The sequence below is a fragment of the Nomascus leucogenys genome, chromosome 6, assembly GCF_006542625.1.
Source record: "Nomascus leucogenys isolate Asia chromosome 6, Asia_NLE_v1, whole genome shotgun sequence".
Taxonomy (NCBI): domain Eukaryota; kingdom Metazoa; phylum Chordata; class Mammalia; order Primates; family Hylobatidae; genus Nomascus; species Nomascus leucogenys.
Window position 1 is genome coordinate 107,138,734 of NC_044386.1, and position 20,106 is coordinate 107,158,839.

At 40.9% G+C, this 20,106-nt stretch overlaps 1 long non-coding RNA gene across 1 annotated transcript; it reads right to left on the bottom strand.

The window, feature by feature from the left end:
• Positions 1 to 2,761: 2,761 nt before the first annotated feature.
• On the bottom strand, positions 2,762 to 19,861 carry LOC115835535. The gene is made up of 3 exons (XR_004030590.1): positions 19,782 to 19,861; positions 18,771 to 18,868; positions 2,762 to 4,543 (listed from the first exon to the last, which is right to left on the bottom strand). It is a non-coding gene; the product is annotated as an uncharacterized LOC115835535 (long non-coding RNA).
• Positions 19,862 to 20,106: the final 245 nt, after the last annotated feature.

Consider the following 20,106-nt stretch of genomic DNA (forward strand, 5'->3'; position numbering starts at 1 on the left):
CAAGAAATAGATATTGAATAAAGTAATTCAGTGAATGAACTTCTGCATGCCAATTATTATTTTTTGGAGGTCCATCTAAGTTTATTCAGGCTGCTATAACAAAACACCTTAGAGTGAGTAAGTTATAAACAACAGAAATGTAATGCTCACAGTTCTAGAGGCTGGGAAATCCAAGATCAAGGCACCAGCAGATTCTGTGCCTGTTGAGTCCCTGTTCCTCATCTTGGTGCATTCTGTGTGTCCTCACATGGCAAAGGAGGAAGGCAGCTCTCTCAAGCTTCTTTTAAAAGGTTTCTAATCCCACTGAAGAGGGTGGAACCCTCATGACTTAATCACCCCCAAAAGGCTCCACCTCTTAATACTATCATATTAGGTATTGGATTTCAACATACAAACTCTAGGGGACAGCAGCATAGCAGGGTCGTAAGTGAGTAAAGTGCTTCCAAGCTCATATATGTCATAATACGGCTGTTTCATAAAAATTAACCCTTTTCTTGCTCCCTTGCTCAAACTCTCTAAAAATATTAACACTTCAATCTGTAAGACAGTGAACATGAAGATGTTAAATGGTAAATGTATAAGCTGCTGCAATTTAGACAAATTCTAGTAGTACATAGAATATCTTCTAGTGTCTGGGTTTTTGCCCAATGGGCAATTTTCAGCTCTGACAAAATCAAAATGTGTTTTCCCTCCAGAGGCGATAGAGATCTGGCTTCTCATAGACAGCAGAACTTCAGAAGGAATTGAGTTATGGATAAAGATGACGAAGAGCTCAGCAGAGCCATGAAGACAGGAAGATAAAACCGGTAACAGATAACCTGTGGAGCTTGCTGGCTGAGGCAGCACTTCTTCCCACTTTTTTGTTTGTTTGTTTCAAACAGAGTCTCACTCTGTCACCCAGGCTGAAGTGCAGTGGCGTGATCTCAGCTCACTGCAACCTCTGCCCCCCAGGCTCAAGCGATCTGCCCACCTCAGCATCCCAAGTAGCTGGGACTACAAGCATGTGCCACCATGCTGGACTAATTTTTTTAGTTTTCATAGAAACGGGGTTTCACCATGTTGCCCAAGCTGATTTTGACCTCCTGGTCTCAAATGTTCCTCCCACCTCAGCCTCCCAAAGTGCTGGGATTACAGGCGTGAGCTATTGCACCTGGCCAGTCTTTTTTTTTTTTTTTTTGATAGAAAACAAATTCCCAACCTTCCTTGCAGCTATGTGTAGATAAGTGACTAGTCCTGGCCCAAAGGATGTAAGTGGAAGTGGTGAGTGCAGCTTCCAGGAAGTTTCCTTGAAAGGACTTTTCTCCCTTATCTTTTTCCTGCTGTCTGTGAATGCAGAACTGATGACTGGAGCTCAAGCAAGCCTGTTGGTTCATGAGGTAAACAGGAGTCATGCTTGGTGGAGCCACAAGGGAGAAAGCTCCTGACTTCTTGAAGATTTTGTGGAGCAGAGCTGCTGTACTTTCTCTGGACTACACATCTTCTAATTTTTATTTGAGATAAAAATAACCTTCTATCTTTTAAAGCCATTGTTAATTTTGGATTCTTCTATTACTCACATCCCAACCCAATCTGAGTAAACACAGCATTACAATGAGTAAATGCTAAATACGTTTTGATCTATTAAATTATTAAATAAAGACAGGGTTGTCTGCAAAAGAAGGTTGTGACACAGAAAGTGTAGACCAGTGTGGGCTAAGATCAGTGTAGGAAGAAAAGAAGAGGCTCAGGAGACTCTTAAGTGCACAATATAAGGAAAAAAAAATCCAGATCAAGCCTGAGCAGACAATTCTCTTAGCTAAATCCAATTAAACATTTTCTCTGTTCTTTAATGATAAGAAATTAAAAACTAACACCAGACTCTTGCTAGGTAGCACAGAAATTCCTCTACTTAAGAACAGTTATGTTTTTTGTAAGTCTATTTGTCTGTGAGTCCGGAAGGAACAAGGAGTATTTCCACTTAATCTGAGTGTAAGTCCCTTGAAACTTTAAAACCAGCAGATGCTGCTTCTTTATGCTAATCAATATTTTATGGGTCTTCTTTTCTCCAAAGTAGATCAGATCAGTGTACTGGGGAAATCTGTGGAGCCAGGTAATTCCCTCCTGCCCCCACGGTCATCCCATGGAGGGCCTCAGCTGCCATGATAGCTGCAAAGTGCCATGCCCCCACCCACTCTGGCCTGTACAGATTTGAAAGATCTGAAACCAAGAACCATCTTGACCCCATCACCTACCCGACCTCTGCTTCAGTTGCTTCTATCACTGCCCTCGTCTCATTTCTTTCACGGCACTTACCAGCGTTTACACTTCTATATTTCTGTTTGTTTGTTGTCTGCTCCCTCCATCCCCCATTCTTCCACAGACTATCAGTTCCTTACAGGCAGGGGACTAGCTATATCTGTTTTAGTCACTAATGTGTTCCCCGTAGCCAGCACAATGTCTGGCTCATAGTAGACACTCAATAAAATAGGTGGCTGAGCGTGGTGGCTCACACCTGTAATCCCAGCACTTTGGGAGGCTGAGGCGGGTGCATTACCTGAGGTCAGGAGTTCAAGACCAGCCTGGCCACATGGCGAAACCCCATCTCTACTAAAAAAAATACAAAAATTAGCTGGGTGTGGTGGTGGGTGCCTGTAATCCCAGCTACTTGGGAGGTTGAGGCAGGGAGAATTGCTTGAACCCAGGAGGTGGAGACTGCAGTGAGCTGAGATTGCACCACTGCACTCCAACCTGAGCGACAGAGTGAGACTCTGTCTCAAAAAAATAAAATAAAATAGGTGCTGAGTGAACGAATGAATGAACAGTTCAGCAACAGCACTTTCAGCATATTCTGCCGTTTAGGTCACTGAGCTATGTCCCAGATCTCTCCTGAGTATCTGGCTGATAGGTAGCCCATCTGGATGTGGATCTTGTAGTGCTCTGCTCTAGTTTTTGTGTTTGTCCTTTTTCCTCCTCTCTTGCTGAGTATCATGGACGGTGTATGCATAGCAGATTGCAAGCCAAGTACTTTGTCCTTCTGAACCACGCCTCCTTTTGGAAAACTCACAGCACATAGAGCAAGAGCATTATTTTTCTCAGCACTTTCAATCTTTCAATTCCATACAATTCTCTTCTTTCAATTCCATAACAATTGCACACCTTTTATTTCAGCAATTCAAAACGTTCACTGCTTTTGTATTCACTGGATACAATGAAATTAATCATGTTTGCAAAATACCTTGGAACTAAATAGAACCCCAGCAAGATTGCCACTAAGAGTTATGTGTCACTTAACCATGGGGATACATTCTGAGAAATGTGTCATTGGGTGGTTTTGTCATTGTGTGAACATCACAGAGTGCACTTACACAAACCTAAATAGTCTAGCCTACTACACCCCTAGGCTGTATGGTATAGCCTGTTGCTCCTAGGCTACAAACCTGTACAGCATTCTCCTATGCCAAATACTGTAGGGAACTGTAACACAATGGTAGGCATTTGTGTACCTAAACATAGAGAAGGTACAGTAAAAATACAGTCTTACAATCTTACGGGACACACCTGTTTCCTGTTATTGCATGAAACTTTGTTAAGTGGTGCATGACTGTACAACAAAGGACTCTATGGTCCAGACTAAAAGAACCTCACACTGCAACTACCACCACCTTTGGTGGGAGGTGGAGTTAATGTGATCTTGTTTTGTAGCTTTGTGTTGTTTCTATCTATAAAAGTTTGCAACTTGGAAATTCATAAGTAGAGAAGTTGTTTGTTTTAAAAATGTGTACTTTGTTAGGTTTAATTATACTTATAAATTCAGAGTATTATCTCTTTTAATTTCTTTCCATTGTGTGTGTTCAAACAGTCTCATTTATTCATTTGTACTGAATTCTCAAGGTCTGGGGATAAAGAATTCTCCTGAATATTGCTATAACTTGATTTGCCCCACACTGTGCTCTGTAGAGTGTTAATAGATGTTCCCACCTAAAAAAAAATCTGTGATAAAATAAATTTAGGAACCCTGTCATACCTTGCTCTGGTATACTTACAATGTGCATTATCATTTATAAGGTTCTGCTTAACCAATGTGTATTATCACCTAAACTTTTTTTTTAACCTAGTGTTTCTTAAACTTGCCTGACCATAGAACTCTTTCTTAAATGTAACATTCAGTGTTCCAGTATTTTTAGGGAAATGCTGAGCTATACATTTATCTGGCAGATTATAATGTTTCTTGGAATCAAGATACTGGTGCAAAAACGAGCCAAAACCATGATTATAGCACTCCTGACAGAATACTGTCTTTGCAAAGCTCATTTCAGTCCTGGTGTGCAACACTTCAAACCAGCACAGTGACAGAAGACAACACCTGCTTGACATTCTGGAAAGGGTCCTCATGCTGTCTTGTTCAGAGATAACGAACACCTTTTCCCAGCAGGCGATGCAGCATCTCAGCAATTGTTGCATTTTGTGGAAGGGAAACATGGGAAAATTCCAGCAGGTACAGGAAGTCTGGAAGCACTTGTTTTATTTTTTGAGTAGGTTCATCTTGGCTTGTGCACGTCTTAATCTGAGTAAGACAAATATTATTCACAGTGTAGGTGTGGCAGCTCAGGAGGACAATGATGGAAGCTCCAGTTTCGCATTTTTTTTTATTTGGTGTACATTCTATGCATCAAAACTATATAGGATGTTTCAATGTTCTTTTGAAAGTTCAAGCTGAGAAAACTCCCATGGTTGGTGCATCCCTGAAATACTAATCACCACACCAAAATTTTAGAGAAGAGAGAGGAAAAGAAAGAGGGTGGCGGAGGGAGGGTGGGGGTGAGTGGTTATAAAGCTACAAAACATTAGAAAATTTCCTGAGTGTCAGGAATTTAAAATTAAAGGACTCAAATGTAGAAAACCTCTGAGGAAATGATGATATGAAAGGACATTTGCATGCTCAACTTTGGTGACTGGCTATCAATAACCTGGAGCAACATCAGGGTTTGAAACTATTAGCCTCTAACTATCCTATAAGAACTGCAGAAAGTCAACTGACTGTGACTAGTGGCTGTGAATGTTCTTTAACTTCATCATTTCTAATGCTTTTACAGTGTCCCCTAACTCCACATAAGTGATAGGTGTCAGTCCTGTTAATATTGCTAGAGCCAGCTGGCCACAGATGACCAACTGAATGCTTTGTTTGACTTGATGCTCAGTGTCTTCAACTTTCAAAATGCATTTTTAAGTAAAATTTCTGGCTTTCACGTGAATTGATACAATTGATGAATCCAGAGGAATGACCCTTGTATGCACTTAATTCCATGAAGAATATTTTTGGGAATCTTTTGATAATTTCCTGTCCTTGGGTTGTTTCACTGGCATAAATATCTTAGACATGGATTCCCAGGAGGAATGATCCAATTCATTCTCAAGAGGCTTTTGTGCTGCTATTATAATTATAATCATCATCAGCATCATTACCAATCCTTACATTTGTAAAGCTGTATTCATCAAGACTGTTGGTGGCAACTGATAGCACCACAATTCAATGAGGTTTTATTGGCTCATGAAGTTTAAAAAATCCAGAGGTAGAGGTGGATTCAGCCACTCCATCTAAATAACACCTCACCTCAGTCTTCCCCTATTCTGCTGTAACTTTTCTTCTTAGAATCTATTACCACCTGGCATTAGATCATGTATCTATTTAGTGTTTGTTTATGGCCTGGGCTGCCCACTGGAATGCAAGCACCATGACAGTAGGGTCTTCCTTTCATTTATCACCAAAGGCCAAGAATCCAGAAATTGTTATGGACTATAAGAGGAACTTAACAACTAGTTGTGGAATGAAAAAATGAATTATTTGATGCAGATGCTTAAACCACATCATCAGAAATTTGTCTTTAAACATCTCTCTGCTTTTCTCTGTGTCGTTTTCATTCTCAAGACTGCCTATTCCCTGGAGACAAGATGGCTTCCAGGAGAAAGAGCACTTTTTTTCCCTTCAATATAACCAGCAAAAGGCTTATTGGCCAGCTTAGGTCATATGACCATCCTTCAGCCAATGAGCATGGCCAAGGGGAAGGAGTTGGCCCCAGTGAACCAAAAAGTTTAAGGTGGAGGATGCAGGCTGAGCAGACCTAACAAGAAACTTTGGCTAAAATAATAGAGTTTATTAATTGCTTTCAGTTGCATTATCTCAGCCGATCTTCACAAAAGCTTGTGAGGAAAGTAGAACAGACATTATTATCCCCATTTTAGAAATAACGAAATGGAGGCTCAAAAAAGGTACACCTCTTCAAGCAATCAGGAAGTGGTGGAGCTCCGTCTCAATCTTAAAACCAGTAAGAGAACCCTTACCAGGAACCAGATCTGCTGAGCCTTGATCTTGGACTTCCCAGCCTCCAGAACTGTGAGAAGTAAATTTCTGTTGTTTAAGCCACCCATTCTATGCTAATTTGTTGTAGCAATCCAAGTTGATTAAGATAGGGTCTTTAGAGGGTCTGCCTGAAGAATTCAAGCCAGTAACACAGCCTGTCTGTCCATCTTGTATTGAAATGGACATCTTGTATTGAGAAATCACCCATCTGTTTATACCATGAGAGAAACATCACCTTCTGTCTCACTCTGCCACTTGAAAACCTTCAAAGGCTCCCATTCCTATAAAACAGAGCCAACTCCCATTGAGTGCATGGTTTTTTAATGACCTGATTTCAGCCTCACTATTGAGCTTCATCTCTCACCATTTTCCATTATGCTTTGGTGGGGACAAATAAACCATACCCAATCCACAGCAAGTATTCACCTCAGTAGCTCTAAATGCCATGCGTATACTACTGTTTCTTGATATTTTGTGTATAGGAAATACGTGTTAACTTCCCACTCAGGAAGATGAAGTGTTGACTCTTTCATCTCCCTTTCCCTGCCTCCCACCAACACACACGTACTTCCCACCTGTATTAGGTTTGTAGGGATGCCATAACAAAGTGCCACAAACTAGGTGACAAACAACAGAACTGTATTGTCTCACAGTCCTGGGGACTAGAACTCTGAAGTCAGGGTGTCAGCAAGGTTGGTTCCTTCTGAAACCGTGAGGAAGAATCTGTCCTATGCCTCTCTCCTAGCTTCTGGTGGTTTGCTAGGAATCTTTGGCATTTCTCGGCCTATGGCAGCATAACTCCAATCTTCACAACAATGTTTTCACTGTGTCTCTGTTTCTCTATATTCAGATTTCTCCTTTTTATAATGACATCAGTCATATTGAACTGGAGCTTACTCCAAAGGCTGCAACTTAACAGGATCATCTGCAAAGAACCTATTTTCAAATGAAGTCACATTCACAAGTATTGAGGGTTAGGACTTCAACATATTTTATGGGAACACAATTCAACCTATAATAACATCCTTTCAAAACCATATAATTATGTCATCAATTTGGTTAGATTAATGTTCAGTATTTACATTGTAATAAACTGAGAGTTATTCAGCACTCAGCTATGCAGTAAACTATGGTTTTATTTTTTTCCTGAATAATTTTGTTGTATCTGAAGTTAATAATAGTTTTTCATTCTCTTTGATTAATTTTTATGTTCTTACCATCAGTTTAAACAAATCCTTCTGCCAGTTGTCTAAATCTTTTCTCATCCCATTCACTCATCTCAACTGTCTGTCAATTTCATCTTGATCCCCAGGGCTTCTAACCTGCTCTAATCTGTTCAGGTTGATCTTTGGAGGATGTGCCTTCCCTGCTGTGCTGAAGATTCTCAATATTTCCTGTTTCTTGAATCAGATGTCTTCCTTTTATTAGTTACTACTTTGATTTATGGAACATAGTCTCCAGTAGCTTAGAAAGTAAAAATTTGAGACCCTTTTTTTCAACAATATTCATATTCTGTTATCATGCTCAATAGATAGTTTGGCTGGATATAGAATGGTAGGTAGGAAATCCTTTCTTTTTGGAATTTTGATAGCACCACTCCATTGTCTTCTAGCTTCCAACATTGCTGTTGAGAAATCTGAACCATTCAACTGCCTGATCATTTATATTAACCTATTTATTTCCCTCTGAAAGTTTACAAGAGCTTCATTTGTCCCAGTTATAGTAGGAAGAATTCTAAGATGACCCTCAATGGGCTACACTCATGTATAATCTGAGGACAGAAACTGAGACTTACTTCTAGCAAATAGAATATACCAAAGGTGATGGGAAAGTCATTCCCTTGGTTAGGTTACATTCTATAACAAAGGTGATGGGATAGTCACTCATGTGATTATTTTATGTTATATAAAACTCCATCTTAGACTGGAATGAAAGATTTTTCTGCAGACTTTGAAAAACTAAAACTAAGTAACCATGTTGTGAGATGGTCTATGAAAGCACAATATGGCAAGGGTAGCTCTGAAAGATGAGAGTAGCTCCCAGCTGACAGCCGGCAAGGAAGCAGGGACCTCAGTCCTACAACCACAAGGAACTGAGTTTTGCCAACATTACCACATGAGATTGGAAGAGAACCCCAAGCTCCAGATAGGAACACGGCCTGCATTGCAGCCTCATAAGACCCTGAGTAGAAAACTCAGCTACACTGTGTCTAAACCCCTGACCCATAGAAACCATGCTATGCTAAATGTATGTCCATTTGAACTACTTAAGTTTACGGTAAGTTGTTACACAGCAGTATAAAACTCATACTACTACAACAGCATTCCAAAATTTCACAATATAAATAAATGTTAGTGTTGGGTTTTCATGTTCTTAAGTTATAAACTTTTTTTAATTACTTCATTGATGATTTTCTCTTGTTCACTGTCTTTGTTTTATCCTTCTGACACTCTTATTATTCAGAGGTTGAGCATTTTAGATTGAAACTCTACATTTTTTTCCTCTTCTACTTTGCGTTTTTCTTGTCTTCCTGGTATGCAATCTGAGAAATTTGCCTAGATTTATCTTCTAACCCTTCTATTGAGTTTTTCATTTCCACTACCATTATTTTAATTTGTAAAAGTTTATTTTGTTCTCTAAATATCCATTCTTTTTGGATAGCATCATGTTCTTGTTTCACAGATGCTATCCTACCCGTTTCCTTTTTCCTGTCCTATTCTTGTTTCCTACGTGTTGCCTTTTTCTGTCTGCCTACTAGCTTGTTTGGTATTCAGTCGTTCACATTAGAGTCATTCTCACATTCTCAAATCTCTGGTAATTATATTTAATAGTGGGGACCTAAAGCACTGATTGAAAGTCCTGAGCTCATTGTGGCACCTGTTGATTTTGAACTACACTGTTAAGTGATACAGCTGGGCCATTTGTAGGGAACCTCAATGTAAGTCTCTTCAGTCTTTCTTACTGAGCTACTCAGATTCCCCAGAAACAATTATTCTAATCTCCTGCTAGGAAGTTAAAGGGCTGTGTTCTGGGATTCAAAGAGGGCACGGAGTAAAGGAGAAAGCCTGGGAATCTAAGCATCCAGTTTGCATTCAGTCATTTTGTCTCCCTATTTTCAGTATAGTACCCATAACATTGACTGAGCCTGGTGTCCTCTATCTATGGACACTTTCTTTTACCTTTCTGGAAAATAAACCCCTTGTATTTTGGCCAGGATGTTAGGGCTTCCTAACCCATCAGCAAAGAATGAGGGAGAAAATGTAGAGGTCTAATTGCTTCTTTTTTATTGTGGTAAAACATATATGACATAAAATTTGCTACTTTAATCGTAGTGTGAATTACACTCACAGTGTTGTGCAACCATCACTATTATTTACTTCTAGAATTTTTCATCACCCCAAACTCTGTACTCATTAGGCAATAATTCCCCATTCCTGTTTCTGAAACTGCTTTCCACCAATCCTCTTTATTCCCACCTCTATCTCCAGTTCTGAAAGTTTCTGATGCCAGTAATCCCTGAGCCTTTGAGGATTCTGCAGTGTAAATTTGGTTGGTTGGTGGATTTTTTCACTGCTGCCTTCAGAGTCTTCTTTCTCAGGTCAGCTACATATGTTATCACTTGTCCATCTCCTTTCTAGCTTCCAAAATGATACCGTTGTCTCCACTCTCATTTTACCCAAACTTGTGGATTTGTAGCAAAAAAAGAAACCCTTTACTGGTGGTTTTAGTGGAGTTACAGGACAGTATGAATTTAGATGAGTGTACTCAGCTCTGCTCTCTGATCAACTTGCCAAACACTCTAACTTCCAACTGCTTTTTAGCTGATTCTCTTAAGTAGATGATCATATTATGTACAGATAGAGTTTTCAGACTTCTTGCAACATGTTCTGTTAAGTTGATGCAGCTCTTCCCTTCAGTTACAAACCCATAGAAACACTTGATATTGTTTTTAAAATATGGCTGCACTTGAAAGAAAGAAAGGGAAATGTCATAGTGCCAGAAATCAAGAGATAAGACAGAGCCAAAAAGGTACAGGAAGGTCATGACCATCTGCAGAGGGTTTAGGGTCTATAAACCAGGATTCTAAAACCCACACAAGTACAGGTGATGCTTCCTTGGCCCTTGAAATGGGGAAGCTGAAACCGAGCTGTAATAGGTGATTTTCGTGTCCCACATCATTTGCCCCTGGCCAGCCTCTGATTTCCCTAGAGATGAGTGTTTCACTTCTAGCATGCACCTGAGAAGAGGGACCAGAACACGTGAGTCTAGTAGACCAAGGTAAGATGTTTGAAAGAGTTTCATATGACAGAGTGATGTTATCTGATTCACATTTCCAAGAGATTCCTGTGGCTGCTGCATGGAGAATAGATATTAGTGGAAGGAGGGAAATAAGTTGGGAGTGCATGCCAGTAGTCAAGAGGAGCATTCTGGTTATCTATCACTGTGTAACAAACTACCCCAAATTCAGAAGCATTAAAACAATAACTTTCTGGCATATAGAGAAAACTAAAAATTTTTAAATAAAAAAACAAAAAATTATTTTATTATGGTCATTATCTATGAGTCAAGAATTCGGGAAGAGTGCAACAGACATGGTTTATCTATGCTCATGATGTCTGAAGCCTCACCTTGGAAGTCTCAAATGGCTGAGATGATTTAAATGGGTGGGAACTGCACTTGTGGAGTTAAGCTGGAACTGTTAACTGGAATACCAACATGCCTGCCTCTTGGGCTTCCTCATAGCATGGCAGCTTAGTTACAATACGGAGCATCCAAAGTGAGTGTTCCAAGAGAAGCAAAAAGAAGCTTTTTGTGATCTATTCAGAGAAGTCACATAGCTTCGCTTCCACCATATGCAATTAGTTAAAGTAGTCTTGGGCCCACCCAGGTTCAAGGAGGAAGGAACATCAACTCCACCTCTTGATGCCAGAAGTGTTAAAGAATTTGGGGACCATGTTTTAAAACTGCTAAGGGAGAGATTATTATGGCTACAAACAGTGATTAGCAGTGAAGATGGAGAGTGAAGACAGATTCAAGAGGCATTTAGGAGTCAAGTCAAGAAACTTGCTGTTGAATTATATGCTGGAGAAAGGGGGTGATGGTGATGTAAAACGAAGAATCATGAATGACTTCTAGGTTTTGGGGCCAAGCACTTGGGTAGATGGTAGTGCCATTTCTGGGCTAGGGAAGGAGTTATCCCAGGAGGTCCTAATTCATTCTAAATGAAGGGTTTAAAAATTATGTTTTCGCAGGAGGAGGAGCCAAGATGGCCGAATAGGAACAGCTCCGGTCTACAGCTCCCAGCGTGAGCGACGCAGAAGATGGGTGATTTCTGCATTTCCAACTGAGGTACCAGGTTCATCTCACTGGGGAGTGCCAGACAGTAGGTGCAGGACAGTGGGTGCAGTGCACCGTGCACGAGCCGAAGCAGGGCGAGGCATTGCCTCACCCAGGAAGTGCAAGGGGTCAGGGAGTTCCCTTTCCTAGTCAAAGAAAGCAGTGACAGACGGCACCTGCAAAATCGGGTCACTCCCACCCTAATACTGTGCTTTTCCAACGGGCTTAAAAAACGGCACACCAGGAGATTATATCCCACACCTGGCTCAAAGGGTCCTACGCCCACAGAGTCTCACTCATTGCTAGCACAACAGTCCAAGATCAAACTGCAAGGCAGCAGCGAGGCTGGGGGAGGGGTGTCCGCCACTGCCAAGTTAGTTGTTTGATTAGGTAAAAAAGGTGGCTGGGAAGCTCAAACTGGGTGGAGCCCACCACAGCTCAGGGAGGCCTGCCTGCCTCTGTAGACTCCACCTCTGGGGGCAGGGCACAGACAAACAAAAAGACAGCAGTAACCTCTGCAGACTTAAATGTCCCTCTCTGACAGCTTTAAAGAGAATAGTGGCTCTCCCAGCATGCAGCTTGAGATCTGAGAATGGGCAGACTGCCTCCTCAAGTGGTTCCCTGATGCCTGAGTAGCCTAACTGGGAGGCACCCCTAGTAGGGGCGGACTGACACCTCACACGGCCAGGTACTCCTCTGAGACAAAACTTCCAGAGGAATGATCGGGCAGCAGCATCTGTGGTTCACCAATATCCGCTGTTCTGCAGCCACCGCTGCTGATACCCAGGCAAACAGGGTCTGGAGTGGACCTCTAGCAAACTCCAACAGACCTGCAGCTGAGGGTCCTGTCTGTTAGAAGGAAAACTAACAAACAGAAAGGACATCCACACCAAAAACCCATCTGTACATCACCATCATCAAAGACCAAAGGTAGATAAAACCACAAAGACGGGAAAAAAACAGAGCAGAAAAACTGGAAACTCTAAAAATCAGAGCGCCTCTCCTCCTCCAAAGGAACACAGCTCCTCACCAGCAACGGAACAAAGCTGGATGGAGAATGACTTTGACGAGTTGAGAGAAGAAGGCTTCAATCAAACTACTCCGAGCTACAGGAGGAAATTCGAACCAATGTCAAAGAAGTTAAAAGCTTTGAAAAAAAATTAGATGAATGGAAAACTAGAATAACCAATGCAGAGAAGTCCTTAAAGGACCTGATGGAGCTGAAAACCAAGGCATGAGAGCTATGTGACGAATGCAGAAGCCTCAGAAGCCAATGTGATCAACTGGAAGAAAGGGTATCAGTGATGGAAGATGAAACGAATGAAATGAAGCGAGAAAAGAAGTTTAGAGAAAAAAGAATAAAAAGAAATGAACAAAGCCTCCAAGAAATATGGGACTATGTGAAAAGACCAAATCTACGTCTGATTGGTGTACCTGAAAGTGATGGAGGATGGAACCAAGTTGGAAAACACTCTGCAGGATATTATACAGGAGAACTTCCCCAATCTAGCAAGGAAGGCCAACATTCAAATTCAGGAAATACAGAGAACACCACAAAGATACTCCTCGAGAAGAGCAACTCCAAGACACATAATTGTCTGATTCACCAAAGTTGAAATGAAGGAAAAAATGTTAAGGGCAGCCAGAGAGAAAGGTCGGGTTACCCACAAAGGGAAGCCCATCAGATTAACAGCTGATCTCTCGGCAGAAACTCTACAAGCCAGAAGAGAGTGGCGACCAATATTCAACATTCTTAAAGAAAAGAATTTTCGGCCGGGTGCGGTGGCTCACGCTCGTAATCCCAGCACTTTGGGAGGCCACGGCGGGTGGATCACGAGGTCAGGAGATTGAGACCACGGTGAAACCCCATCTCTACTAAAAAATATAAAAAATTAGCTGGGCATGGTGGCGGGTGCCTGTAGTCCCAGCTACTCGGAGAGGCTGAGGCAGGAGAATGGTGTGAACCTGGGAGGTGGAGCTTACAGTGAGCCGAGATTGCACTACTGCACTCCAGCCTGGGTGACAGAGTGAGACTCCATCTCAAAAAAAAAAAAAAAAAAAAAAAAAGAAAAGAATTTTCAACCCAGAATCTCATATCCAGCCAAACTAAGCTTCATAAGTGAAGGAGAAATAAAATACTTTACAGAGAAGCAAATGCTGAGAGATTTTCTCACCACCAGGCCTGCCCTAAAAGAGCTCCTGAAGGAAGCACTAAACATGGAAAGGAACAACCAGTACTAGCCACTGCAAAAACATGCCAAATTGTAAAGACCATCAAGGCTAAGAAGAAACTGCATCAACTATCGAGCAAAATAACCAGGTAACATCATAATGACTGGATCAAATTCACACATAACAATATTAACTTTAAATGTAAATGGGCTAAATGCTCCAATTAAAAGACATAGACTGGCAAATTGGATGAAGAGTCAAGACCCATCAGTGTGCTGTATTCAGGAAACCCATCTCACATGCAGAGACACACATAGGCTCAAAATAAAGGGATGGAGGAAGATCTACCAAGCAAATGGAGAACAAAAAAAGGCAGGGGTTGCAATCCTAGTCTCTGATAAAACAGACTTTAAACCAACAAAGATCAAAAGAGACAAAGAAGGCCATTACATAATGGTAAAGGGATCAATTCAACAAGAAGAGCTAACTATCCTAAATATATATGCACCCAATACAGGAGCACCCAGACTCATAAAGCAAGTCCTCAGTGATCTACAAAGAGACTTAGACTCCCACACAATAATAATGGGAGACTTTAACACCCCACTGTCAACATTAGACAGATCAATGAGACAGAAAGTTACCAAGGATACCCAGGAATTGAACTCAACTCTGCACCAAGCAGACCTAATAGACATCTACAGAACTCTCCACCCAAAATCAACAGAATATACATTCTTTTCAGCACCACACCACACCTACCCCAAAATTGACCATATAGTTGGAAGTAAAGCACTCCTCAGCAAATGTAAAAGAACAGAAATTATAACAAACTGTCTCTCAGACCACAGTGCAATCAAACTAGAACTCAGGATTAAGAAACTCACTCAAAACCGCTCAGCTACATGGAAACTGAACAACCTGCTCCTGAATGACTACTGGGTACATAATGAAATGAAGGCAGAAATAAAGATGTTCTTTGAAACCAACGAGAACAAAGACACAACATACCAGAATCTCTGGGACACGTTCAAAGCAGTGTGTAGAGGGAAATTTATAGCACTAAATGCCCACAAGAGAAAGCAGGAAAGATCTAAAATTGACACCCTAACATCACAATTAAAAGAGCTAGAAAAGCAAGAGCAAACACATTCAAAAGCTAGCAGAAGACAAGAAATAACTAAGATCAGAGCAGAACTGAAGGAAATAGAAACACAAAAAAACCCTTCAAAAAATTAATGAATCCAGGAACTGGTTTTTTGAAAAGATCAACAAAATTGATAGACTGCTAGCAAGACTAATAAAGAAGAAAAGAGAGAAGAATCAAATAGATGCAATAAAAAATGATAAAGGGGATATCACCACCGATCCCACAGAAATACAAACTACCACCAGAGAATACTATAAACACCTCTACGCAAATAAACTAGAAAATCTAGAAGACATGGATAAATTTCTCGACACATACATCCTCCCAAGACTAAACCAGGAAGAAGTTGAATCTCTGAATAGACCAATAACAGGCTCTGAAATTGAGGCAATAATCAATAGCTTACCAACCAAAAAAAGTCCAGGACCAGATGGATTCACAGCCGAATTCTACCAGAGGTACAAAGAGGAGCTGGTACCATTCCTTCTGAAACTATTCCAATCAATAGAAAAAGAGGGAATCCTCCCTAACTCATTTTTTGAGGCCAGCATCATCCTGATACCAAAGCCAGGCAGAGACACAACCAAAAAAGAGAATTTTAGACCAATATCCTTGATGAACATCAATGCAAAAATCCTCAATAAAATACTGGCAAACCGAATCCAGCAGCACATCAAAAAGCTTATCCACCATGATCAAGTGGGCTTCATCCCTGGGATGCAAGGCTGGTTCAACATACACAAATCAATAAATGTAATCCAGCATATAAACAGAACCAAAGACAAAAACCACATGATTATCTCAATAGATGCAGAAAAGGCCTTTGACAAAATTTAATAACGCTTCATGCTAAAAACTCTCAATAAATTAGGTATTGATGGGATGTATCTCAAAATAATAAGAGCTATCTATGACAAACCCACAGCCAATATCATACTGAATGGGCAAAAACTGGAAGCATTCCCTTTGAAAACGGGCACAAGACAGGGATGCCCTCTCTCACCACTCCTATTCAACATAGTGTTGGAAGTTCTGGCCAGGGCAATTAGGCAGGAGAAGGAAATAAAGGGTATTCAATTAGGAAAAGAGGAAGTCAAATTGTCCCTATTTGCAGACGACATGATTGTATATCTAGAAAACCCCATCATCTCAGCCCAAAATCTCCTCAAGCTGATAAGCAACTTCGGCAAAGTCTCAGGACACAAAATCAATGTACAAAAATCACAAGCATTCTTATACACCAATAACAAACAGAGAGCCAAATCATGAGTGAACTCCCATTCACAATTGCTTCAAAGAGAATAAAATACCTAAGAATCCAACTTACAAGGGATGTGAAGGACCTCTTCAAGGAGAACTACAAATCACTGCTCAATGAAATAAAAGAGGATACAAACAAATGGAAGAACATTCCATGCTCATGGGTAGGAAGAATCAATATCGTGAAAATGGCCATACTGCCCAAGGTAATTTATAGATTCAATGCCATCCCCATCAAGTTACCAAAGACTTTCTTCACAGAATTGGAAAAAACTACTTTAAAGTTCATATGGAACCAAAAAAGAGCCCGCATCGCCAAGTCGATCCTAAGCCAAAAGAACAAAGCTGGAGGCATCACGCTACCTGACTTCAAACTATACTACAAGGCTACAGTAACCAAAACAGCATGGTACTGGTACCAAAACAGAGATATAGACCAATGGAACAGAACAGAGCCCTCAGAAATAATGCCGCATATCTACAACTATCTGATCTTTGACAAACCTGACAAAAACAAACAATGGGGAAAGGATTCCCTATTTAATAAATGGTGCTGGGAAAACTGGCTAGCCATATGTAGAAAGCTGAAACTGGATCCCTTCCTTACACCTTATACAAAAATTAATTCAAAATGGATTAAAGACTTAAATGTTAGACCTAAAACCATAAAAACCCTACAAGAAAACCTAGGCAATACCATTCAGGACATAGGCATGGGCAAGGACTTCATGTCTAAAACACCAAAAGCAATGGCAACAAAAGCCAAAATTGACAAATGGGATCTAATCAAACTAAAGAGCTTCTGCACAGCAAAAGAAACTACCATCAGAATGAGCAGGCAACCTACAGAATGGGAGAAAATTTTTGCAACGTACTCATGTGACAAAGGGCTAATATCCAGAATCTACAATGAACTCAAACAAATTTACAAGAAAAAAACAAACAACCCCATCAAAAAGTGGGTGAAGGACATGAACAGACACTTCTCAGAAGAAGACATTTATGCAGCCAAAAAACACATGAAAAAATGCTCATCATCACTGGCCATCAGAGAAATGCAAATCAAAACCACAATGAGATACCATCTCACACCAGTTAGAATGACGATCATTAAAAAGTCAGGAAACAACAGGTGCTGGAGAGGATGTGGAGAAATAGGAACACTTTTACACTGTTGGTGGGACTGTAAGCTAGTTCAACCATTGTGGAAGTCAGTGTGGCGATTCCTCAGGGATCTAGAACTAGAAATACCATTTGACCCAGCCATCCCATTACTGGGTATATACCCAAAGGATTATAAATCATGCTGCTGTAACGACACATGCACACGTATGTTTATAGCAGCACTATTCACAATAGCAAAGACTTGGAACCAACCCAAATGTCCAACAATGATAGACTGGATTAACAAAATGTGGCACATATATACCATGGAATACTATGCAGCCATAAAAAATGATGAGTTCATGTCCTTTGTATGGACATGGATGAAACTGGAAACCATCATTCTCAGCAAACTATCTCAAGGACAAAAAACCAAACACCGCATGTTCTCACTCACAGGTGGGAATTGAACAATGAGAACACATGTACACAGGAAGGGGAACATCACACACCACGGACTGTTATGGGGTGGGGGGAGGGGGGAGGGATAGCATTAGGAGATACACCTAATGCTAAATGACGAGTTAACGGGTGCAGCACACCAACATGGCACATGTATACATACGTAACAAACCTGCACGTTGTGCACATGTACCCTAAAACTTATAATAATATAACTAAAAAAAAAAAATTATGTTTTTGACCACATAATGTATACAGACTCTGTGATTGAAATGTATGATTTTTTATTTAATCTTTAAGACAGTCCTGTGAAGCTGGTATTTATTTTTATGCTTATTTTTATTTTTTGTTTATTTTTTATTTCATTTTTTAGATGTAAAAACCAAGATCCCAGAAGTAAGCTATTTGCCTTAGGTTACACAACAAGTAAGTGGCAGAGCAAGAATTCAAACTTCAAAGACTCTGTGTTTTCTATTTAACTATTCTGCTTCCCGAAGAGTCACTGAAACTCATGAAGATTAAGTAATTTAGCTAAGATTGCACAGGAAATAACAGAAGTAGATTTTAAAATAAGTTCTGGCCCTAAAGCCACTGTTTTATCCAGTACAGGTGATGACTGACAGCAACAGGTGTATCGCCGGCAGGTGTATCCCTGGGGCCCCCACAATTGGAAGAATATGAGCTCTCTGAGTGAGGATGCCAAGATACCCATGGGCTTTGAGGCTCTCTGGATGTCCTATGCACATGACGGTGCTCTTTGAATGGTAGATAGTTCTCAATTTAAAAAAAGAAAAGAAACCCCTGCCATTAGATGACTTGACCTAGAAGTTACTCCCTAAAAATTATCCACAGGTCATCCCATCTACCTGGGGAATGGTGTTATGGATGTTCCTTGAAGACACAGAGCTGCCTGAGTGTTTGCCCAAAGAGAACAGTAGCATCACTCACCTTTGAAATACAAAAGAGACGCTGTTTGCTTTACTTAAATCCTGAATCGTTGATCATCCACATCAGGTGTCTTTGATGTTGGCTGCAATCTGTAATTGCTACAAATTAACACAAAGGTAGGAAACAGGTTAAAGAGGCAGGGAGAAATGAAATAAAAGTCTTAGATCTGAACACAGGCACCTTTTTTTCTACCCCCTTTCTCCTCCAAAATGAGGCTTGTTCATTGTCTCTTCCTTCTGCTAGAAGTTAAGTTTCTTGAACCTATGACTTATGTGCCACGTACATTTAATCATTTTAGGGTTCATTTAGACTCTTAAAAGGAGTCTCGAGTATAGTAGGCCCTCAATAAGTACTTGTTGAATAGACAAGTTAGAGACCTAATTATTAAGTTGATAACCATTGGTTAAATTTCAGGTGCCAAGTCAGTTACAGACTTCCCATCCTGACTGCTCACCATGTGGACCAGGGTAACTTCAGTCGGAGAGCAGTATAGGGTGTCCTGATGTCTGGCATGCTGCCTGGTGGGCAATCCTCCATCCATTACCCTGTTGGTTCTTCCATGTGGCCATCGGTCCCCAGTCTAGGGAGTGCCAGAGGCCAAGGCAACCAGGAGCAGCTGGGGCACCTCCCAGGCCAGCCTGTCCCCCTCCTGCTCACACCAACCAGGCAGCCTCTGCCTCCTGCCCACTGCTTGCACCAGCCTCTCTACCCAGAGAGAAGACTGCGTGGGCCCTTGGATTCCACAGGGGACTCAACTCAGTACATTTGATAACCTTAGCCACAGAAGTGAAAAGAGAAAGCAAGGAGAGAGGCGACAAAGGAGAAAAAGAGGAAATGCAAAATAGACATTAGTTTATAAAGAAAAAGAGTTTCTGAGGAAGAAGAATCAAGGACAAAGTGAGAAACTCTTCCTTCTTACAGTGGATTTTTCCCAAACATGTTAAATTCTTCTCCAGAAACTTGACTGAACTGTGACCAAGAGGTTCTCATGAACTTTGGAGGCAGACAGACCTGGTTTGTACTCCTGGTTCCAGCCTCTGCTTGCCCTGTGGCCTTCACAGCCTCTCTGAAGCCATTTCTTCCCACCTGTAAAAGAGGAAAATAACGTGTAGAGCAGCTGCGAGAATTCAGTGAGAGATTGAGGGTGAAGAGTCACTCAATGAAATCCTTTTTCCTCTCCTTGTTCTCCCACTAGCCCTTTCCCCTTCCTTTGGTTGGACTTGGTTGTTTCCATTGTGGATTTGTCTGTTTCCACTACCTCTCGGAAGCACCTGACCCTGGATTGCAAGCTCGGGAAAGAAATCTGCTGATGAGGCCCCCGGTGATTATAAGTGAT